This window comes from Pelodiscus sinensis, chromosome 10 (assembly GCF_052426305.1).
Source record: "Pelodiscus sinensis isolate ZL-2025 chromosome 10, ASM5242630v1, whole genome shotgun sequence".
NCBI lineage: Eukaryota > Metazoa > Chordata > Testudines > Trionychidae > Pelodiscus > Pelodiscus sinensis.
Window position 1 is genome coordinate 51,866,845 of NC_143061.1, and position 19,201 is coordinate 51,886,045.

At 41.9% G+C, this 19,201-nt stretch overlaps 1 protein-coding gene across 2 annotated transcripts in view; it reads left to right on the forward strand.

The window, feature by feature from the left end:
- The window catches only part of STAG1 (STAG1 cohesin complex component), a 296,109-nt gene that overhangs the window by 14,523 nt on the left and 262,385 nt on the right, over positions 1–19,201 (forward strand). The gene's annotated exons all lie outside the window — the stretch shown is intronic.

Sequence of the window (19,201 nt, forward strand, 5' to 3'; positions counted from 1 at the left end):
CAACACAGGGCTAAAGTTTACATCTTTATCTGGATTAGTTGGCACAATTTGTCAAGATCATAATTTAGAGATTTGGGAATATGGACAGAGAGTGAATTAGAGTTGAGGGACCCACTGATGTATAATAACCATAAATCCTAGTCTTCTAGATAAGCTATAGGTGTCAAAGAGAAATGAACCTGAAGGTTGCCAGATACTTTTCCTGTGGCATGAGGCAAGATCCTTGTAGTGGGGACTGCTGTGTCAATCCAGTACTCTTCTGTCTCCCCACTCCTTTCAGCTGCATCTCTCAACTGCTTATTTGTGTGCATGCCACCAACATTTTTCCAAATCACCATTAACGGCTCGCCAGCCGCACGGTTTCGCGCAGTTCTGCGCTCTGCTCATGTGCAAATTGCTCTGCGCTGGCTCTTCCGGATTGTAATCTACTCACAATGGGTGAGTAGATTACATTATTTGTTGAGCCCTTATCATTAATACTGTGAGATCCCCTTTAAATCAGACTTTTAGCAAAGGTTGCAGAAGAAGGGTCACACCCTCTCCCAGCTTAATTGAACTAGAGAATATGGATGTTTTCCTAAAAGGTCTTTGCTTCTAACCTTAGCAACAGAATGCAGTAGCCCCCACCTTTTAACAGGAAATTACGATAAAGGGGATGAGATGCTTAAAAAAAAAGTAAACTGAAAGGTTTAAAATGGACATCTGAATATCTTGTCAAATTGTAAATCACTTCTTCTGGGTGTGCAGTACATGTTTTAATTACGAGTGGTTTATGTCACAGGAATCTTAAGGCTTAATATTCTTTTTCCACTGCATGCACTTTTTTTTTTACTAGTTTCCTCTGTGATCTTAGAATGTTACTTGTAAGTATGTTTGCTTTGATATACTAGTAAACTACAAGGGGGCTTCCTTGTTCTTCAGACTTCATAAGGTCACTGAGATTTAATCTTGAAAAGATCATATCTTGCTAAATTCTATTATCTTTTCATATATTTTATTTTGCCAGGAGAGTAAACTACATTAATTTTTATCTGTTAACTCAGGTAGTTGAGGTTAGTGCGTTTTTTGTGTAATAAGCTAAATTTTCATGAAAACTAGTGATGACCTATGGTGTTGCTGCTCATTTTTATGGTTTTATAATAAGGATGGGTGAATGAGTGTGTAGTGCTGGAAGATGTTGATTTGTGCAGGTGACAAATGAGAGGTCTGTGCTATAGGGGTTATTGCTTTTGCTGGTTCTGTTATGTATGTAGTTCTGTTGATTTGTATCTGGTGGGGGAGGAGGCTTGTGCTGAGGGACTCTGATTTGAGGAGTTTGCTTCATCAACCTTTAAACTCAACACACTCTTCAAAATACTGTGGCAGTTGGGCCAAATAATCCATTATCCATGCAGTCTCTTGTATTATTGACTCATTACCACTCATTATTGACTACCCCAGCCCTTTCTTACTGCAGCAGCTTGGGGCCAGGTTACATGCACCTCTCCATGACTGCAGCAGCTTCCCCAGTGTGTGCAGTTGGGAGAGGCTTGGAAGTCCTCTGGCTGGGGCAACGCTAGGTTGGTCTGCCCCCTGTGTTCCTCAGCTAGAATGAGGAGTGTGTCAAACTCTGCACTTCGCTCTTGCTCCCTGACTAAAGGGAACAGCCAGCAATGTCCCTGTACAAATTTGGGGGAGAGCTTCAGCCCCTTTGCCAAAAGTGCCCTCTCCCTAAAGGGCACCTGGAGGGTGTGATGCTTGGGAGAGGGTGTCCCTACCAGCCCCTTTTCACCTGCTGGGTGTGTCTCTTCTGTATGGTTTTATAAGTAATCCCATTCCAAGCTCATTCCATTTTCCTGGTACAACCAAACGCTCTTCTTGCCTTAAGTTATGATAAGAGGAAGCTGTATATCAATTTGGTGTTCCTAGCTCTTGCTATTTAGGAGGAGTTCTTGAACATACAGATAAACAAGCAAACTCTCAAAGATATGGTAGATTATGTGTACTCGCTGTAATGCTTAGGAATTTTTACCACAGTCCATGAGATAAGGCTTTTCTGTATTGAATGACATCATTTATAAGATTCATGTGAAAATGGTTTAAGTTAGACTCAAGTCTTGAGCTTATTTCACCAAAAAATTACTTTTATATTGTGTATTTATTTCCTGGTGTAATTCTCATTTTCTCTGTTACTGGAAATATAACTATTTCCAGCTGTGAATGTCAGTAGGGGAGACTACAAACCCATTTGCCAAAGACAGTTTGTGATTCTAGTGGTAGGTATCACAGTAGTATTTATTTTTGCAGAGTCATGTATATCAAGCCCAACATACAACTACAGGTTGAACTTCTCTAGTCCAGAAACATCCATCCAGAATGATTTTAGTTAGCTGTATGTCCACTTTTCATGGGTGTGGCCAAGTTTCCCACAGTCCCATAAAGTTTGTTTACAGTCACCAGCCGTAGCTCTTCGTGTTATGTGCTGTTATTTAGCTCTAATTTACCCCTACATGTCCTCTAACAGTACAGTAAGCAGTGGAAGTGTTGGTAATGCTGCTAGACAATATTGACCTCTCTCGGTTCAGAAAACTCTCTCATTCAGAACAGGTCAGTCCCAAGGGTTCTTGACTAGAGAGGTTCAACCTGTATAAGTCAGGGTTCTACCATGCGTGAGGTTATCATTTAACAAGATAGGAAAGACAGATAGAAGAGGGAAAAACATGGGGAAAACAGTGGAAAGTAAGGTGCCAAACCCCTCCAATAGACTAGTGGATCCCAACCTTTTTTTTATACCACGGACTGGAAAACCCAGAGCCCCACTACACCTAACCACCCAGGCCTCCTTCAGTGCCAGGTTCCCACCCTGGACATCTCAGTGCCTCCCAGTGTTAGCCCCCTGCCTCTTAGAGCCAGATACCAGTTAGAGCTTCCCCCTGTACTAGCCCCACCCCCAGAGTCCCCGAGTGCCACCTCCCTGCCTCTTTGAGCCCTCCACCCTCAAAGGCCCTCAGTGCCTGCCCCATCACCCTCATCTGTCACCAGCTGAGTGCTGCTGTCCGGGTTGTGGCTGCTCTAAGGCTCGAGTGCCAGGCTCTGTGTGGCCCTCACAACACAGTGAACCATTCTTGCTTGTCTGGGAGGAGACTCTGCCCCTGCCCAGCACTGGTTGGCTGAGAGGCAGGGTGGGGCATGCCTTTCCCGATAGCCATGGTGTGAGGGGAGATGCTGGGTCATGTACCTCAGCCATGGCTCCAAGAGCCACTGTGACCTGGCACCCTGTGGTTCTCAGCTCGGCATCGGTCTGAGTATCGGTGGTTGGGAACCACTGCAGTAGATAGCACAAACATAACTGCAGTGAAAGAACCCATTTCCCGTGATATCAGCACTGGTTCTGTACATTAGTAGTCAGAGTAGACAAACTAGATCGGGGTGACCAACCAGTTAGAGGCAAAGAGCCAAAATAGCTGTGGATAGAGTGCGAAGAGCCACGTTTTATATACTTATTTTTATATATCTATATAAAGTGCTTTTTTTGTGATGGTGCGCCCTGGGATGGCATATTGGCACCTATTTTCCCATCTTAATTTAATTGATTGGGATTCCCCTCTGGTGTACCGGCTCCTGTTTCCTGGGGCAGCTTGGCACCAGATGGAAGCGCACCCGGGACATGCAGCCCTTAAAGGGGCCGCGAGTGCATTTCGGCTCCCGGCATGGTTTTTTTTTTTTTTCTTTTTCTCAACAACTTTTTTTTTTTTTGCCAACAGATTTAATCCTGGAGTACTGGCAACTTTTTTCTTACAAAAAAAGCACTGTCTATATGTAGATAGATAGATATAGTACACAAGTGATAAAAGTAACATCACAGGACATTTCAGACAAAAACCAATAAAAGTCGCTTGTCATTTAAAAATTTCACGGCCAGTCCGTAGATCTTCAGAGAACTTGACAAGGAACAAACATGAAATTAAAAAAAACCAAATCCTTTAAAAATACAGTAATATTCTCTCACTTAAAAAACAGAACAAAATCCCATCCCCACCCTGTATTTTAAATTTAACACTACTGCCCTATTATGTCCTGTGAGTGTTTTAAAATTAAACTGAACTGAGAAGTAAATTAGAACAATTTGAAGTGCTTGTTTCACTCCAGCTTGTTGATCTCTGGTATGGTTTCCTCATATTTTTTTTTAATACTTACAAAGATTACGGCTTTTTTATAGTTCTAAAAATTCAGGTCTGTCCCAGACTGCAGATATGAGAGGTTTAAAAACAATAAGGGAGAGATTCATACCTCAGAATAATTGCTTCAGCCTGGCAAACAGCCTTTGAATTTTCTTTAAAGAAACACAGTGTTAACAGGTATATGCTGATTCTCCCCTCCCTCCCCAGAATTTAAATATGACATATGCCTTATTCTGCATCCATGAAGATGTTGAGTTTAAGGTGTTTCAGCGCCTTCCTCCCTTCCCCGCTGCTCCAACTCAATGCCCCACTCCTCTCCCAGAGCCAGGCACCCTTACCCCCTTGGTCTAACCCAATCCACCTCCTTTCCTCCAAAGCCAGGCACCCCCATCCCCCTGCTCTAACCCAATCCCCCTTCCTCCCCCAGAGCCAGGCATTCCCAGCCCCCCTGTTCTAACCCACTAGCCAGGCACTCTCAGCCCCCTGCTGTAACCCAATGCTTCCCCCCTCCCTCAGAACTAAGCCCCCCAATCCCCCTCCCGCTCTAACTCAATCCCCCTCCCTTCCCCCAGAGCCAGCTATGTCTGTTGATTATGATCAAAACTGATAGCAAACAGTTGCCACCTGTTTTTCAAAAAGTTTATTGGCAGCATCCTCTAAGTTTCAAAGCCTCTTTCTGAACTTCAAAAAATATTATTTTCAATCCAGGATATCTGTTTAATTGTCCAATATTTGGGAGGAATAATCCCATCGAGATCAAGATCCAGAAGCTGAATCTGATGTCTTCCACATAAACTTGCTACAGTACTCAGGTGGTGTCTCATTTCACATGGGAAAGGGAATTAAGTGATAGAGCACAGGATAATATACTGCAGCATGTGGTATGTTCTGTGCTTTCCAGATGGGGAAAAGCAGTTTATGCTTGACACTATGTACCTCACAGGGAGAAGCTCTCTGTGGTAGATGTGCTCCAAAGGAAGGTTTAAGTGGTGTAAGGTAGACCAGTGTTTTCCAAATGGTGTTTTGCGAAACCTTGGGCTTCTGCGAAGTGAAAATAAGGGTTCCGTGAGAAAATTCCATTACAATAACATTTTATGATTTAAAAATAATAATAATAAATACGTGATTTTTGTTTTTAAATATGTTCAGTTAAACTAAATGTTGATCTCATGACCTTGTTTAGCATTTGTTTATTATTATCCTTACTTATTTGTGATCTAATTTTTAAGCTTCGTATATTAGACTATTATTAGGGGTTCTGCAAAATTATTTTGATTGTAAAAGGGATGTGTGGCCAAATAAAATTGGGAAACACTGAGGTAGAGGTGTTTAGATTTTGTGGAAAGTAAGTCATCATCTTGTGTGAAAGGGACTGTATAATTAGGATGCCCTCCACCTCCATAGAAGCGGTACCGATCTCCATGGGGACAGGCTGGCTAGAGTAATCAGTTGATTGAACTGATAGCAAAAGGAAAGGATAAAAAGAGGAACATATGAGCGCTCAAGATGGCAAAATTAGCCAGACCTTATGAAGAAATTCTTGAATTGTCTATACACCAATGGTAGAAGCCTGGATAACAGACCAGAGAAACCGATATTGTTCATTTATCAGCATAAATTTGAACTAGTTGGTATTACTGAAACCTGGTGGGATGATTCACACAATTGAAATGTTAAAATCAGTGGTTATAACCTATTTAGGAAGGATCAGGAAGGCAAAAGGGGTGGATGAGTGACTGTCAAAAATGGCATTTCATGTTTGATTCATTGGAAACTTGGAAGAAAATTTTGTGAATAGTTATGGATCAGTGTTCTAACAATTACAGCACAAGACAGAGTACTTAGCTAGTGTTTGCCACAGCCCATCAAATCACACTAGGAATGAGGATGACTGTTTCCTTATGTACCTCTTTCTAATGAATAAGGGAGAAACACTCTGCATGACATGGGGGAACTTGAGTTTGAGTGACACATAGCAGAGGTATAATGTGGACAGTATTAATGCATCCTTGAAATTTCTAAACATTATTGATGACAGTATCCTAATGGAAAAAGTGTTTCTGCCAACACCAGCAAATTCTTTTATTAGCTACACCTTGTCCTAACAGATGAATAGGAACTGATTAGCTTTGTTGCAAGCGATCATGTCTTTATTCTACTTATGATCAATTGATGCTTTAATAGGTCCACTTTCCCAGAACTGAAAATTATTATATACTAAGTCAGTTGGGAGAGAGAATTTAATCAGAAAAATGTATGATAATTGAGTCATTTTAGAACATCTTACTCGATGCTCAAAAAGCTAGAATCTCACGATCAGGGATAAAGGCCATACTTGTTAAAACTGACCTGGTTTAGAGGGGAGGTGAAAGAAGCCATAATTTTATTAGAGTAAGCTAATTTACCCATGGGAACAAATACCTAAGATTTGTGGTGGAGTATCCATTGCCAGTCATTCTAAAATCAAGATTGAATGTCTTTCTAAAAGATTTGCTATGGGATTTTTTTTGGAGCAGTTCTATGGCCTGTGCTCTACAGAAGGTAGACTAGATGATCAAAATGGCCTGTGAATAGGGATGTTAAGTTTTGAGTAATTGACTAATCGAATAGTCGATGTAATTTACATCGACTATTCAATTAGTCAAAAGGGTGCCTCTGCCTTTGAAGTGTAGCAACAGCCCTAGGGTTGTTTCAAAGGTGAAAGTGCTGCAGAGTGCATAGGACCAGCAGGGCAGTCCCCCTGTGGCCCCATGCTATCCATAGTGTTTCAAAGCGGCAGCGCTTGTGGAGCCTGGGATTATGGGGGAATCTCCCATTGATCCTGGGCTCCATGCGATGCTGCTGCTTTGAAACACTAGGGAGCCTGGCATCATGCTCCATGTGGCGTTTCAAAGTGGCAGCATGTGCGGAACCCGGTGTCTGTGGGGGAGTCCCCACCTGATCCCAGGCTCCATGCGGCGCTGCCACTTTGAAATGCTGTGTGCTGCCTGGGGGCACTCTAGCTGGCCCCAGGCTGCACACAGTGTTTCAAAGCAGCAGCACCGCGTGGAGCCCGGGGTCTCGCTCCAGGCTTCATGCAGCGCTGCTGCTTTGAAGTACTCCATACTCTCCCCCCACTCCTTTGCTGCCTCTTTTTTTGATAGAGGCAGCAAGGGAAGGGGAGTGACTAGTTGACTCGACTGTTGGATAAGCATTTGCTTATCAGATAGTCAACTGGTTGTTCACATCCCTAACCCTGAATTCTATGAATCTGCATAGGTCCTTTGTGACTCAGTTAAACTAGGGGAAAAGGATCCTTAAGTGAATGGTCAAGTACAAAAAGAGGATAAGTAGCAATGTATTGGCCAGGTGTGAATAAAGATATCATTGATACGGTAAATGTTTGTACTCCTTGCAAAATGTATAGGCCATCTATATGTAGAGCATCATAATCACGTTATAGGCACACAGGTTTATAGTGTGGACACAAGTGAACATTTTTGCTCTAGATGCCAGAGATTGTGTCGTTATTGATGCTAATTTGTAGAATGTGTTCATATAGATGACAAAAGATCATTTTCATTTTTTGTAAAAGTATGGCACAGGTGCTATTGTTATGTGCTAGGGATGTAAAATCCTGTTTAATAATTTAACAAGTTAAACGTGGGAGGAAGGGCTGCAGATTCATGGGCTGGGACTCGGCAGACTCACAGTGGATGGAGGTGGAGGTGGCAGTGGGGGTTCGGTAGAAAGGGCTGCCCCCGCACTGCTGCTTTTGTCCCATGCAAGGCTGCACAGGCTGGGATCAGGCAGCCTTCCTCCCTGCTTCTGCCCTTCCTCCATCATGCTGCAAGGCTCATGACTCCCAGCCTCTGTGGGCTGGGTGCCTGCTCCTGGGTAATAGTTAACCTTTACCCAGCAAGCATTACACATTAAGGTAGTGCTTACCTGGTTATCTCTAACCTATAGTCTATAAGGTACCACAGGACTCTGACAAGGAGTCCTGTGGTACCTTATAGACTCTAGGCTAGAGATAACAAGGTTAATTCAGTCAGGGAGGGTGAGGCCCACTTCTAGCAGCTGATGTGGAGGTGTGAACACCAGGAGAGGAGAAACTGCTTTTGTAGTTGGCTAGCCATTCACAGTCTTTGTTTAATCCTAAACTGATGGTGTCAAATTTGCAGATGTCTGGTCTTGAAGTTTTTTTGCGGCAGGATGGCTACCTTTAAATCTGCTGCTGTGTGTCCAGGGACATTGAAGTGTTCTCCTACAGGTTTTTGTATATTGCCATTCCTAATATCTGATTTGTGTCCATTAATTGTCTCCAATAAATGGACACAAATCAGATATTAGGAACGGCAAAAAAACAGCAGCCATCCTGCAGCAAGAAAACTTCAAGACCAGATTTGAAGACCAGACTTCAAAGAGAAACTGCTGAGCCACAGTTCATCTGCAAATTTGACACCATCAGTTTAGGATTAAACAAAGACTGTGAATGGCTAGCCAACTACAAAAGCAGTTTCTCCTTCTGGTGTTCACACCTCCACATGAGCTGCTAGAAGTGAGCCTCACCCTCCCAGACTGAATTTACCTCGTTCTCTCTAGCTTTATTCTGGCCTGCATATTTATACCTGCCTCTGGAAATTTCCACTACATGCATCTGAGGAAGTGGGTCTTTGCCCACAAAAGCTTATGCTCCAATATATCTGTTAGTCTATTAGGTGCCACAGGACTCCTTGTCACTTTTGCAGATCCAGACTAACATGGCTACCCCTCTGATATCAGTAACCCGGTTACCCATTCACATCCCAATTATATGTAGGTGTTGGGTGAGCCTGAATAATTCTGAGAGTTGCTCTTCACATGGCAATGCCAGGCTCTGACTGCTGAGCAGAACAAAGAGCTGCCTGCTTCAGTTTTCTAACAGACTTTTTTTGTGACATTAGTTGTGACAAGCTTTTCTTGGAGAACATCACCTGTTCATATAGCTGTGTCATATAATGTCCTTCTGACAGGAACAGAAGTTTGTTTGTAGGAAATTTTAGCAGTTGAAAGTGAAGGTTAGCATCATTCAACTAAGCAACTGTGTGGACCGAAACCAAGTAGTGTGAGGGGTAGAGTGGTGGTCCCACTGCAATTTTCGTACTCTTTATGGTCTTCTAGAAAATTATTCAAGCATAAAAACTTCAAGGCTGTGTTGGATGTGTTTGTGTTTATGAATGAATGGTTACATTCTGGAAAAATTGCTGTCTTGGCTGTTTTATTCCCATAATTTGCCAGTGGAAGGAAATCCTGATTTGAGATGTAGTTGATCTGCAGTTTCTTTAATATTTAGTTTACCAATTTAAAAATTCTAGCAAAGTAATTATTTAGCTTCATATAGCTGTTAAAAATATGTATAAATCCTTAGAATTCAAAAATTTCTATTTTGTTAATCTTTCTATGAGATCATCTTCTCTCTTAACCTAGTAGTCTTCCACTGCATAGTTTTATCAAGCTATTTCTCCTCCTTCATACTGTTGATGATAAACTATTCAAACACTAGCCCACTTCTAACTGTTCGGTCTTTGTGTATTTTACTTCATTTCTGTATTTTGATCATATGTTGATATAAATATTGCAAAGGCTGGCACTCAATGTTAGAATTACTGTTGCCAATATATCCTTAATTTGGTTCCCTGTATACATTGATAGTCTTTAATGACATAATTACATTTTTCACAGGATCCCTAACTTAGTTCTTAAGAGGACTGTTGCTCATGGTGTGAATTCATGGTGTGAGTTGGCTTGGTATTGTGAATGAGGCTTTTGTCTGTAGTATTCCTGCTTTGTTTATTGTGAAGAGGCAGGAGACAGCAGGAAGAGATTGGATGGTTTTCTAGCTAAGGCAGTTAGCTTTTTTTTTTTGATTGGTTACTTATGGCCAGACATGAATAAGTGCTGAAAATCTCATGATTTGGCTTTTGTGTGTGTGTGGGGAGGTTGGGCATCAACAACACAGGAGATACCATCTTCCTGGATCCAGTTCTTGGCACTACAGTGTCCTCCAGAAGCTAGGAGGAGTTATTGGAAGAAAATTGCAGCTCAGCTCTTGAGCCTTTGTAGTCTTGCAATGGAGCATGGTCATTCACTTTGTGGGGTAGTGCATGTATAGTTTGTGTTTCCATCTCATGTGTAGGGATGGAGTATGCACAATGCACACGAAAATTTAGAAACCTCCTGTCAGCACTAACTCACTCAGGGTATGTCTACACTGCCACCCTAGTTCGAACTAGGGTGGCAGTGTAGACATATCCACAGAGGCTTATAACTCAGTTAGATTTCAGTGAATTTTCACAAGGAGGGCAAAAGGCACATCTCTGATGCAATGACAGCCATCATCTTCTCTACCCCTACTGCATTTAAAGTTCTTATACCAAGTATGGAGACACTAGTAATTTGTCATAAAAATGTTTTAACACATGAAAAACAATACAGTTGTTTTCTAACTTCAGTCTGAAAAACAGCAGAACTGTTTTAGCTGAAACCTTGCAAAACAGTTCAGCCTTGGACAAGAACCCAGCATGGAAAACTTCATCCTGAACAATTGCAAATTGTAAAGTTATAAGCAAATTAAAACATGACTGTACAATGGGAAGTGTTTAGCACTGGAAGCCTTCTGTGTAAACTGTCTTTATCTCACTAAGAGCTTTGACAGGCCTCCCATCAACAGAATTGAGGTCACAATTAATACCAACAGGCCAAACTGCTTAAAGATTAGAGAAAGCGTGTATGCACGGACCTTTACTATTTAGCTTTCATGGGACAAGGTTGCTAGACATGCTGAGTGTTGCCTTTCAGGGGAGCAGTTGGTAATTTGCGTATGCTTGGCATCAGAACGTGGCCACAGTGGTGCAAGTAAATTTTATCTCCTACCAAAATGGTACAACCTGCTGCTGCTCTCTCCACACTTGTTGGGCAGGGCAAATTAAGCAGCCACAGGACCATTCCAGGGCTGTGCTTCCGCATAGTTAGAGGGAACCTTGCATGGCAGTGGGTCTTCCCTTCAACAGCCCTAATGTCAAGGTTGCTGAACAAGATCAGGTAGGACAAGGCCAGTTATTGTCATAACCAGGGCTCGACAACTAAAGTAATCTACTTGCCCGTGGTGAGTAGATTTTTGTCCGGCGCAGCCACATAGCGCAGTTTGCACATGTGCAGCGCACGGTAGCGCGTGGCTGGAGAGCAAGGCTTGCCGCCACTTGGCAAGCCCTGGTCATAACTTACCTGGCTGAGGCATGCTTGGTACTGCTTCAGCTCTGTGTCCAACTGCTAAGCAAGCTCCGGACTATTCTTCATCTCTTATCTCAGAAGGTGGGCTGCTCACATCACTCCAGTGTCATGGTTCTGTGCCTCAGGATGTGGCTCCTGGATGGTTCTTGACAGGTGGACCAGGTGTTGTTGAACAGTAGAAAAAACAACCTGCACTACTTAGCTGAGGAAATGAAAGAGATTTATCCAGTGGTGCAGTCATTGCCACCTCTGGCCTGAATTGTTTCCCCTTTCATCCTAGATTTGCTGGATCTGAAGACATCCAGGTTATTTATCATTTAGTGGTCAAGGTACTTGCTGCTGCTGTATTTGGCGTTTTCCCAGTCAAGAAATGCTCCATTTTTGCCCAACTCTTATAATGTAGAAATATTAAGAGTTTGAGTAATCTCTTCTCCTGCATTAGGTACCTTAATCTGGTTCTTAGCCACCTAATGAGACCTTTATTTGAACCAAAGGTGACCTACCTTCTGCTACTTGGTTGCTATCAAGTCTGCCTCTAAGGTTGGATATTGTAGACTTGATATCTCCCCTGTGCCATAATTTTTTAATAATAAAGTCTCTTTATGTCCACATGAAAAAATAGATTGTGTTTTCATATTAATCAATTGAATCATCTACTAGTGTGTATTTCTGAAAGCTCACAGTTCTTAGTAGGAATGCTGTTTCCATGCCTAAGTTGTTGAAAGGGCCTTATCTTTCTGCCTGGATAAGACTAAGCATTTTTGAAATCACCTGAACTTTTCCTATCCTTTGCAAATAGATGTAAGGGAGCTCCTGCTTTTGCTTAGAGACTTTCAAAATGGATATTCGATTGTGTTCTTTACCTGTTGTGAATCAGCGGGTGCTCAGCATTCTCCCTCACCCATAGGGTGAGAGCACATTCAGCCAGATAGAAGACACATACTGCATTTTTGAAAAATATTCCAGTATCTGAGAGATTTATCATCACTACTTAGACTTCAGTCCATATGTTTTCAAAGCATTATATGCTGCTCCAAGTTGTCAGATAAGATGCTTCTGCTTTGGTGGTTGCCTTGGGGATTACTGAGTAGAGAAAGAACTGAGAGTGATTTGCTTGTATGCTCTTGTATACCTTTATGTCTGTCAGCAAGAAGTATAGGGCACATATGTAGGATGAACAGATGCTGCTAGCTGGAAATCTCTGATCAGGGGCTCAAGAGGTACATTGACCACCTGAGGGGAGCATCTGAAAGGACCTGTCTCAAAACTACAGTAGCTGTACAGGATGAATGATGTTTTCTTTTTAGCATGACTAAGAGACCCACACCTTGTAGTTCTGCTCGAGTTGGTAGACAAATACTAGCAGTGTAGTCAGGTGTAGCATGTGTGGTGGCTTTGGGTTAGTTGCACATGTTTATACCTAGGATTTCAGGTGAGTTTGTACTACTGTACTTTAATTGGTCCAGTATTATGCAGTCTGTTTCCACAATGTATAGTTGCAATATGGGAGCGAAACAGGACCTAAGACTCCATGGCTGCATCTACACTGGCATGATTTTGCGCAAATACTTTTAACGGAAAAGTTTTTCTATTAAAAGTATTTGTGAAAGAGAGCGTCTATACTGGCATGTGCCTTTGCGCAAAAGATTTGCTTTTGCACGAAAGCATCCGTGCCAGTGTAGACGCTCTCTTGTGCAAGAAAGCTCTGATGGCCATTTTAGCCATCAGGCTTTCTTGTGCAAGAAATTCATGTTACCTGTCTACACTGGCCTCTTGCGCAAGAACAGTTGCACAAGAGGACTTATCTCTGAGCGGGAGCATCAGAGTATTTGCGCAAGAAGCACTGATTTCATACAGTAGAACATCAGTGTTCTTGCGCAAATACTTGCGGCCAGTGTAGACAGGCGGCAAGATTTTGCGCAAAATCTTGCCAATGTAGACACAACCCATATGTTTACGATAATTGATGCTGCTTGGCTTGGGTTACAGATTTATGTCTGCTCCTTTGATAAAAGTAGTTTTATCTGTTATACTTAAATCACACATCTTGATATTTCATTAATTCAGTGGTTCTCAAACTTTATGGGCTCCGGATCCCTTTACCTGCGTAAAAATTTATGCAGAGCCCCAGCGGTCCACTGATTGTATGTGTAGTACCTATCAATGTTTCCAGTTTGTCAACCTCGTGGAGCCCTGGAGATGTCTTGCGGAGCCCTGGTGCTCTGAGGAGCACAGTTTGAGAAACACTGCATTAATTCTTAGACTGCTATTATGGTCCGACAGCAACTGTGGCTTTCTCACCTGCAGTTGTTCAAGAGAGCTTACTTTTTGAGTCCTTTTTGATATGGACTCAACCACAGTGTGCAAATTTTGTCACTTGATTAAATTCAGTGATACAGTGTACATGAGATGACACCTAATACTATTTGAAAACTTCAACTAATGAGTGATGTGTCTTCTTGCTCACTCAGGCTCTTTGAGGGAGAAAGTAATGTTTGTTCTTCCTAATTTTCAGGTGAAACTTTCATAGCTGTAAAATGTTACTCAACCCTATGAATAAAACTGATTGACTACAGCAACACCTTTCCCTTTTCCCTTTTCCCTTTTCCCTTTTCCCTTTTCCCTTTTCCCTTTTCCCTTTTCCCTTTTCCCTTTTCCCTTTTCCCTTTTCCCTTTCCCTTTCCCTTTCCCTTTCCCTTCCCTTCCCTCTTCAATACTAACTAAATTAGTGATGGGAAAGGATAGAATGAGAAGGAAAAAAAAATAACAGCATAACAGTAGATGAGAGAGAGAGAAAGAAACTCATCTGTTTTACTCTGTTCTCTTCAGGGAGAATTCTAGTTTCTCCTTTGTTTTTTGTTGAAATGGTTTGCTAAAAAAAGCCTATAGATATAACATTTATGCTTCCTTCCAATATAGCTGATTAGATTTGTATAGTTGTTTGATCGAAGACTTAATTAACCCATTCCTTCTGGATACAATTTGTGTTAATGGTTTCAGTACTAGTTACCACAAAGATAGCCTCTATCCAGGATGTTCCCTGATGAAAAAGATGACTTCGGTGCTCTTAAAACACACATGCTCGCACACACGAAGTCTTAGGCTTAAATGCTGGATCTGATAGTATGATGATAGTGAGTGGTCCATGACTCCTGCATTTCCTTCCTTCTAATAATCTGACAGAGGCTGAGTTCACCATATTTTTTTCTTCCTTAAGACTTTTCTGTGGATAAGCACGCTGGAAAGATTTGGGATAATTTCTCAGGGTACTTGCTGGTGCTATGGAGTAGTTTGAGTTTTAACTTTGAGTCTACTTAATTTCTTTTTATTAAATTGTGTGTATTCGGTTTAAAAAGAATACGCTATTCTGTAAATCTACATGAATAAAATCATAGGCTCATAAGCTTCATTGAATTTTATATCAGTACTTATATTTATCCAGTCACAGCTGGCAAGTGAATTCTCATAATCATTTTTGTAGTCTCAAATACAGGTATTGAGCGATATGTGCTGTTCAGGAGGAACTGAAATCAAATAAAGGTGGAGGGGTAGTTTTGTATGTCTGTCAATAATGTAGTAGGCTGTTTTGTCCATTCTGTCACTTATTTCTTCAAAATCTGAGGTTAAAATTGCTTTGGGGAAGGATAGATCATTGTACTGTTAGGGTGGCGTTAGTGGCCTGCTGAGGCCCCTGGGTTTGGGTTTGGATTTTGGTATGTATAAAGCTCTCTTTTATATTATTAGAGAAATTCTTTTGTTAAAGGAGTCTAACTTTCCAGATATGGATTGAAGAGTGGTTGTTGTTAATGGTAGAATACAGTTATTCCTGGATTAAATATATTTATTTAAACAGTTAGTCATCAGAGATGGTCTGATTCTGAATTGAATTTGATAAGTTATTAAAAAGAGTATAGAAAAGCAGGTCAGAGAAAATAAATTTAGATTGAGAGATCAAGTTGACTGAGTTTAAATTAAATGGAAGAGTGAAAAAAAGTAAGGTTTTTTTATTTTAAAGGGAAACTTTGGGAAAACTCAGAGTGAAATGAGCTGGACTGAATAGATGAGGAACTTATATGTGAAGGATGCTTGTAATTTAAGTCTGATACAAAAAACACGTCGTATTTGCTTCCCAAGCAAGAGGGAGGAATTTGTAGGAAAGGGCTCCATACCTGACTTACAAAATGACTCCTCAGAAAAGATACAAGGTGTAAGCAGAGAGATCAGAAGGAATGGAAGGAGCGATTGGGCAGGGAGGGGGAGAGCTCTTAGGTATTGGAGGTTTAAAAACTGTATGGATGAATTGACAATTGTCAGAAGAAATACTGATTAAGTGTTTGCATAAGAAATGTAAAACAAATAGTAAAACATTCTTTAGCCATACAGAGAAAAACAGAAGCAGAGAAATGGGATTGCTATGCAGCGAGAATGAGGTAAAGTTCAAGGATAGTGCAAGTGTGGTCCAAAAATGAACACGTACTTAGCCTCATTTTTTAATAAGGATGATAACATAGAATGTGGGAAGAAATTAGGGATGTAAGCGACTAGTCGACTATCCGGTAAGCTTAAGATAGTCGACTAGTGATGTGAATAGTTGCTTCCCCCCTTGCTGCCTCTATCAGAGAGAGAGAGACAGCAAGGGGGAGGAGCTGGTGCTGGGGGGAACCGGCTTAAAAGCTGGTTCCCCAAGCACCATCTTTTTCGGGGGGAGGGGAGGTAGCAGCACAGTGGGAAATGGCACAAGCGGGAACTGAAGCCACCTTCATTTGCGTTGGTTCTGCTGTGATTGTGCTTTTGAAATGTACAAGAGCCTGGGTGGAGCTCTTGAATATTTCAAAGGCTGAGGCGCTGCAGGGAGCACAGGGCCTGCGGGGCAGTCCCTGCTGGCCCCGCGCTCCCTGCATGGCTTCCGCTTTTGAGATTGGTTTTGACTATTTAACATTTGTATCAGTGATCTAGAAGAAAACATAATATTGTGACTGATGATAACTAGTAAATTGTATGAAAACTGAGGAATGGCAGATAATGAAGAAGAAAGATCACTGATCCAGAACAATCTGGATTGTTGGGTAGATTAGGTGCAAGCAAACAATATTCATTTTAATACAGGGAATGTTATACATCTAGGAACAAAGAATATAGGCCATGCTTACAGGATGGGGAACACTATCCATCACAGCCACCCAAATCTTCTTCAGAGTCACTACTTCCTAGGATAATCAGTGTAACATGAACTCCTAATGTAATGACATGGCCAAAAGATCTAAGGCTATTGTGGAATAGAGGAATAGATAGCGGACTCTTGAGTAAGAATAGAGACTAGGGATGTCATTGTGTAGAAGACTTACATGATTAACCAGTGCAGCCTTTTCGGTTAATCTTGTTGATTACATGCACTTCTCCCCCTTGGCTGCCTCTGTATCAGAGGCAGCAAGGGGAGGAGATTAGGAGCTGGTGCCCGTGAGGAGCTGGCTTTAAGCAGACTCCCCAAGAGCCCCGGATCTCTCTCCCCTTCCCCCGCGCTGCTGCCTCTGATAGAGAGGCAGCAGCGCAGAGGGTGAGAGGGGCAGGTTGGAGCTAATATGCTTGAGGAGCCGGCTGCCAAGCACGTTCCCCTCATGTGCCAGCTTCATGGACCCGCCTACTCACCCCCCACCTTGTTGCCTCCTGCAGAGGCAGGCAGGAGTTGTGGGGGAGCTGGCTTAACAGCTGGTTTCCCGTGTTGTACTTAAAAGTACTGCACAGGATCTTTTCAAGGGGAAAAGGCAAAATGCCACATTTATTGGTAATACACATATAGCAATCAACACTTATCATATGCATATGATAAATTACATTCACGCACTCATATACACAAACCAAGCACACACTGTCATTGCTTCTAGAGCCAGTAGTTGCTCCTGGTAACTGCACTGGCCAGGTGAGTTAGATGGGGGAGAGGTGGAGCCGGGCTTCTGCTGATCCAGATCGATGGTCCCTTGTTAACAAGACAAAACCCCTGGTCCCCCTGTAAAGTGCCTTAGACTTATAGTGATAGAAATGTAGCCGTGTTAGTCTGGTGTAGCTGATACAAAAAACAGGACTATGTAGCACTTTAAAGACTAACAAGATGGTTTATTAGGTGATTTTTTTAATGGGCCAGACCCACTTCCTCAGATCAAATTGTGGAAGAATATAACATGACCATATATACCAAATGGATACAATAAAAAAAAAAATGAACACACATAAAAAGGACAAATCAAATTTCAGAACAGAGAAGGGATATGGGGGGGAAGGTAAATGTCTGTGAGCTAATGATATTAGAGGTGATAATTGGGGAAGCTATCTTTGTAAGGGTAAGATAATTAACGTCTTTGTTTAAACTTAGGAGTAAAGTGTCAAACTTAAGTATGAATGACAGTTCAGAGGATTCTCTTTCAAGTGTGGTCTGAAAAAGTCTTTGAAGCAGGATGCAGGTAATCAAGTCGTTGAGACAATGTCCTTTCTGGTTGAAATGGCAAGAAACTGTTTTTTCTTTGTGATCCTGTCTAATGTCTGTTTTGTGGGCATTGGTTCTTTGGCGAAGTGTCTGAGACGTTTGTCCAATGTACATAGCAGATGGACACTTTCGGCACATGATAGCATAAATTATATTTCTGGATGCGCAGGAATATGTGTTCTTGATTTTATAACTCACTTGGTTAGGTCCAATAATGGTATCAGCAGAGTGAATATGTGGACAAAGCTGGCAACGGGGTTTGTTGCTAGGGAAGGTACCAGGGTTGGTATTACTGTGGTACGTCCTGTGGTTGTTGGTAAGAATCATCTTATAGTGTCTTTCCTCTCATGCAGATCTATACCAGTTAATCATCACATGCATATGCATATGCAGTTAGACATCTGTGGCACCTTCTTCTGGTTGGAGTCTCAGTGCTGCCACATGAACCTTCAGAGAGGGTGCTTTCAAAAGCGGGTGCTTTCAAAAGCAGGCACTTGCTGCTGACTCCTAAGGTGTCCATATGTCCAGTTTTCTTTTCATGAGCCCACTTGACTGGTCTTGTTCTTCTCATTGTTCCTGGATCTGGCTTCCATCCCCTCTTCAACCAATGCAAGTACCCAGAGGTGTTTGTCTTTCATGCCTTATCCATTTGCACCTCATTCACTCAACAGGGCAATCAATTAAGTAAAAGGGAGTACAAAGACGTTCTCTTTGCCTTACTTTTTTTTTTAGAAACTATTCTACAAGATACAGAGTTTCTATGTAAAAAGCATTAATAGAAGTTTCTGTATTCTGTATGAAAAGATACAAAGTTTCTAGGTAAAAGGACTTAATAGAAAGCTATATAAAAGGACTTTGTCGGGGACTCGAACCCGGATGGCCTCTGTTCGTTGTTTGACCGCAAAGAGACAGGCAACACCAGCAAGATGCAATCACAAGCTCTTTATTGAATAGTGTGCACATACAATAGAGAGCGGCCCATCTCCAAAGAGAACTAGCCCCGATTTCATTAACTGGTAGGCTTATATAGACAGTTCCGTCGCGTCATAGACTATTTGCCCAAGCAACCCACCCCCCTTTATCAGTTAGAAACTTTTAGTATCCATGCACACCTGGCCAACTATACATCATGGCCTTAAGCAATTCATAATGCATCAGCAATTTCTTATCAGCCCAAAATACAGGTACTGGGCAACAAGGAGGCAGTTTGTTATGGCCAAAGGAGAACATAAACAGGGAGTTCGGAACAAATAGGGCGAGAGTAGAAACAGGGAGTCTCCTTATCAGTTCTCAAAACAAACTGTTCCTCATC